This window comes from Apium graveolens, chromosome 7 (genome assembly GCF_009905375.1).
Source record: "Apium graveolens cultivar Ventura chromosome 7, ASM990537v1, whole genome shotgun sequence".
Classification (NCBI taxonomy): Eukaryota; Viridiplantae; Streptophyta; class Magnoliopsida; order Apiales; family Apiaceae; genus Apium; species Apium graveolens.
Window position 1 is genome coordinate 214,224,831 of NC_133653.1, and position 5,624 is coordinate 214,230,454.

The 5,624-nt window shown below is 38.6% G+C and overlaps 1 non-coding gene across 1 annotated transcript; it reads right to left on the reverse strand.

Moving 5' to 3' along the window:
• Nucleotides 1-287: 287 nt before the first annotated feature.
• Nucleotides 288-394, reverse strand: LOC141676053 (small nucleolar RNA R71). Its single transcript, XR_012556664.1, has one exon. It is a non-coding gene; the product is annotated as a small nucleolar RNA R71 (small nucleolar RNA).
• Between the last annotated feature and the right edge of the window lie 5,230 nt (nt 395-5,624).

A 5,624-nucleotide genomic window follows, 5' to 3' on the forward strand; every position in this document is an offset into this window, starting at 1 on the left:
CCTTTGAGATCAAGCCTGGAATAATTCAATGGGTGCATAATTCAATCCAGTTTGGGGGTTCTCCGACGCAAGATCCCAATATGCACATTAGGGATTTCATTGAGATTTGTGACACCTTCAAGTTCAACGGTGTTTCTGAAGATGCTGTGAAGCTGAGACTATTCTCATTCTCTCTGAGGGACAAGGCTAAGAGCTGGTTACACTCTCTACCAGCTGGTTCGATTACTACTTGGGAAGATCGTGCTCAAAAGTTTCTCACTAAATTCTTCCCTAAGGCAAAGATAGCTGCAATCAGGAATGCTCTTACTCAATTTGCACAACAATCAGGAGAATCTTTATATGAAGCTTGGGAGTGCTACAAGGAGATGCTTAGGAAGTGTCCTCATCATGGAATTCCTGATTAGATGATCATCTATTATTTTTATAATGGTTTGGGAGCACAGTCCAGACCCATGCTCGATGCAGCATTAGGTGGAGCCTTATGGGCTAAGAGCTACGATGAAGCTTATGATTTAATTGAATTGATGGCTGCTAATAAATATCAGTATCCAACCCAGAGATTGCCACAGGGCAAGGTAGCAGGAGTTCTTGAAGTGGATACAGCTACGGTTATCATTGCTCAACTAAAGGCGTTGTCTATGAAGATCGATTCTCTGGCTAACTATGGTGTTAATCAGATAACCATAGTTTGTGAGCTGTGTGCAAGTTCGCATGCGAGGGAGCAATGCGCTATATCTAGTGAATCAGCTCAGTTTGTGAGCAACTTTCAGAGATCGCAACAACCAGTTCCAGACACTTATCATCCTGACAACTGGAATCATCTTAACTTCAGCTGGAGCAACAATCAGAATGTGATGCAACAGCCATTCCAGCAGTTTGGAAACAAGCAATTCAATCCTCTGGGTTGTCAGCAACAATTTGCACCAAGACAACAACTCCAACTTCAATAATAAACTCATGATGCAGGTCAAGCTTTGAATGAAAAATCTGAATTGGAGAAGTTGAGGCTTATGTGCAAAAACCAGGCACTTATATACCAAAGCCAGGCTGTTTTTATCAAGACTCTGGAGAACCAGATAGGGCAAATTGCTAATGCCTTATTGAATCGACCACCAGTAACGCTTCCTAGTGATAGAGAAGTCAATCCAGGCAAGAGGGAAATTAAAGAACAGGTGAACTCCATCACCTTGAGGTCTGGAAAGGTTGCAAGCCCTAAAATTTGGCAAGACGAAGAGCCTGAAAAATATCAAGTTTCAGAAAATGAAGTTGTGGCTGAATAAGAAGTGCAGAAGGATGCCGAGGTGGAACCAAGGAAGAAAACTGTGGAACACACTCCTCCTGAGGGTAATATAGGGGAGAAATAGCTCTATCCTCCACCTCCTTTTCCTAAGAGGCTGTAGAAATAGAAGTTGGATAAGCAATTTTTTAAGTTTCTGGAGGTGTTCAAGAAACTTCATATTAACATAACTTCCGCTAAAGCTCTTGAACATATGCCTAGCTATGCAAAGTTTATGAAAGGTATTCTCTCTCATAAATTGAAGCTCGATGACTTAGAGACCGTTGCTCTAACGGAGGAATGCAGTGCTGTGCTGCAACAGAAGTTGCCTCTGAAGCTTAAAGATCCTGGAAGCTTCACTATTCCTTGCACCATCAGAAACTTTTCGTTCGACAAGTGTTTATGTGATTTAGGAGCTAGCATCAATCTGATGCCCTTATCTATCTTCAAGAAGCTTGGTCTACCTGATCTGAAGCCGACATATATGTCCTTACAAGTTGGCCGATCGTTCTATTACATATCCACGAGGCATTGTGGAGGATGTGTTGGTCAAGGTGGACAAACTTATCTTTCCTGTTGACTTTGTAATTCTTGACTTTGAGGATGATAAGAAGATTCCCATTATCTTAGGGAGACCATTCTTAGCTACTGGCCGAACTACGATCGATATGCAAAAAGGAGATCTTACGATGAAGGTTCACGATCAAAAGGTCACTTTTAATGTGTTCAAGGCAATAAAGTTACCCACAGCTAAAGAGGAGTGCTTTAAAGTAGAGTGGGTCGACTATGTCATGAATTCAGAGCCTGAGCAATTGCCAAACTCAGATACCTTAGAGAGATCTTTAATAGGGGAATCAGTTATTGAAGATGAAAGAGGAGCAGAGCAAAGGTTTTGAATGCACCGCCATAAAAGAGGTGGTTGGATATGTCATTCGATTCTCTTAGGTTAGCAGAGCTGAAAATTTTTCAGGAGCATTTTAAACCATCTATTGAAGAAGATCCCACACTTGAGCTCAATCGATTGTCAGATCACTTGAGTTATTCATTCATAGGTGAACCCCCTGATAAAGGGTTGAAATATATCTATGAAAATCTCAAGGGTGACCATTCAGTTCCTCCCGTGATTACAGATGGTCCCTCATGTGCACCACAGACAGTTGATAGGTTTTGAACCATCTATTGAAGAAGCTCCTACACTAGAGCTCAACCGACGGCCATATCACTAGAGTTATTCATTCTTAGGTGCACCCCCTGACAAAAGGGTTGGAATATATCTATGAAAATCTCAAGGGTGACCAGTCAGTTCCTCCCGTGATTACAGATGGTCCCTCGCGTGCACCACAGATAGTTGATAGGTTTGGTCTTGGTGATGCACATTATAGAAGATTGACTAGGAATATGGAGGCCATGCATGACATCCACCGATATTTTGCTGAAGATTTGACACACACTCTCGGTACTATTTTCTGAGACACTTGTGTCGAGGTTGATTGGCCACCTGATCCTCCACCCGAGGAGGATGATCTTTCTGACGACTAGGTATGCCTGAAATCCTTATCATTACCTTCAATGAGGATAATGAAAATTTTAAGTTTGGGGGTGATAATGTAAGGATTAGTTTGTGTGTGTCCATAAAGTTTATATAGATTCATTCGTAGTGTTGCATGATTGTTTATATAGGACATATTTGTTTATTTTTTATGTGATTTCATATAGTTGCATTTGCATGCATATTTAGCATGATCCCTTAAGATGAACTACGCTATTTGATAAGTTGATGTTGATTTGCGTGTGGTGATGACGAATAAAGGGATATGTAAGTCTTAATGAATTGACTTGCATGCTCAGAAAAAAAATGCACAAGTCTTATAGGATTGCTTTTGATCTAGAACATGATCTTACTTGTTATTTGTTGAGATTTAATCACTTGGTTATATTTAGAATTTGTGATATTCTCGTAATGACGTAAAAATACTGATTTTTTTAAACTGGAGAAAAACTTGGATTCCGATGCTAGTTGTGGCTAGGCTCAAATGGCTAGTAGTCGGCTCATAGTTTTATGAGTAGTCTAGGGTTGAATGAGATGGAGCGAAACACACTCATTCAGAAATTGTTGAAAAAAAGAGAAAAGAAAAAAAAAGATAAAAATATATGTGTTATGCATAATTGATCAAGAGTGAGCTCTTTAATACTCAAGTTATTAAGTTCTAGGGGACTTTGTGCCTAGTGACCTAAGGCTTTTATAGTCTGGGATTCGCTAACCTAACGCTCACTACATGGGTATTATTGCATAAGTCTTTTGGGACCTCATTCATGGCATGATCAAATAAGCATATTTGTTATGTGTTCAATAATAGCATGAATCCTTGTATAACTCTAGTAGAAAAGAGGTGTGGTGAGTCATTATGTGTTTATCGTCTATTCTGTTTATAAACTTATGATTGTTTTGATGAAAGATAAGTTATGGTTATTGATCTAGTATCGAGAGTATATCAATTTAGCATTGCACACACACGTTTCTGGTTTGTGTGTTGGTTGGTGGGATTTATTCAAGCTCTGTTTTGAGTCATTGCATTCTTAGAGGCATTGGCTTATTCATTTGGTTATGGTTATTCTGAGGAGATCGATTGCATTATCATTTAGTTGTATTCATGCATCATGTTTGTTTTGTAGTTTTGAGTCTGTTTATGCTTGAGGACAAACATCGATTCAAGTTTGGGGGTGTGATAAGTTGATTTTATATCTACTTGGAACGCTTCATTAAAAGATTAAGTTGGGGTTTTAGACTCAAGTTATTGGTATTTTTGATGTATTTTTGTGTTATTACATTTCAAGCATCAGTTAAAGGAAGAAAGAAGCTTTTCAAAGAATTATGCCTAAAAAAATTAGAATTGGAAACCTAGGCCATTCTCAAGTTGTAGAGAATCTCGTTAGCTTTGCGTGGGCAATTGAATTGCCTAATTCTGACGAGCAGAACTCAAGATACGGCCAAAAGAAGAATTGTCAGAAATTTTCCAGAAGGTCCGCGCGCCCGCGCCGCTGAAAGCACTATTCCAGCGCGGCCGCACCCTGTATCAGCGCGCCCGTGCCCGGTTTCTGCCCCAGAATCCTGATTTTAGTCGAAATTGAAGATTTTGAGAGTCCTGGTCATCCTGGAGCCTATATATGCCAATAAAAAGACGTTTTTAACAACAAGGAGACCTAGGAGAGCAATAAGAAGACCTAGAGAGCACGAGATGGCTACGGAGAAGAAGACTTTTGTTTTCTTGGATTTAGGAGATACTTGGATGGTTGTTTTCAATTTGTCTTTAAACCCTAGTAATCTTATATTTTTATTATCATGCTTTCATTGGAACCCATGCTTATGATGAGTTCGATTATGAACTAATCATGATCGTGGGGAAAGGCGAATTTAGATGACTAATGACGGATGGAGGTTGAGGATAGAACATGTTCGGTGCCTCGCCCTTTCAGCGGATTTATTTATGGATTTCTTTAGTTAAATTGTTTCGATACCTTAGTGTGTGGTGGTTGTATGATCCTAGTATTTGTTTTGCTTATTCGTCTTATTTGCGTAGCTAACATATAAGATGGCGTGTTAATCTCTATTGAAGCGACAGTGAATATAGAGGTTTAGAACTTGCCATGCTAGCATAGGTTCATGTGTTATTGTTATGCATGATTCGTAGGTAATTTTAACCATCTTACTTGCCCTATGTAATCACGATAGATAACTTGCGCATTAAACCTTTATGTTATCAAATTCTATAGACATATAGGGTCTCAACATAATTGGTGTCTATTCAACTTCTATCTCTTTTGTGGATGTTTGGTAGTAGGGTATTCGTACAACGAAAGTTGGCGTTTACTAGTTTCGTGTTATCTGATTAGTGTCATCACCATTACATGTTGAGGTTAAGAACAATGACTTTGAATGAAGTAGTAATGAAGTTAGAATCCCATGTTTATCTCTTATAAGTAATTCAACCTTAATTCTCTTAGTTAATTCTATTTAGTATAATCTCTTAGTTTAATCAAAACCCAAATTGTTATTTGTCTTAGCATTGAATGATAGTCATACCATTGTTGCATAGGTGCATAATCTTAAGTTAACTAAAAAGAGTCTCTGTGGGAACGAATCTGATTTATATTTTATACTACTTGTGAACGCGTATACTTTCGTGTAATTTAGCGCGTGTTTTGCCCTAACAGTAATACTCTATATCACTCGAAACTTATTTAACAATTCAACTAAACTTCCAAGATCATCCCTAAATTTGATACTCAAATCACTCGAAACCTATCTCTTGATACCATGATAGCTTTAAAGATATAATACGAATGTAAA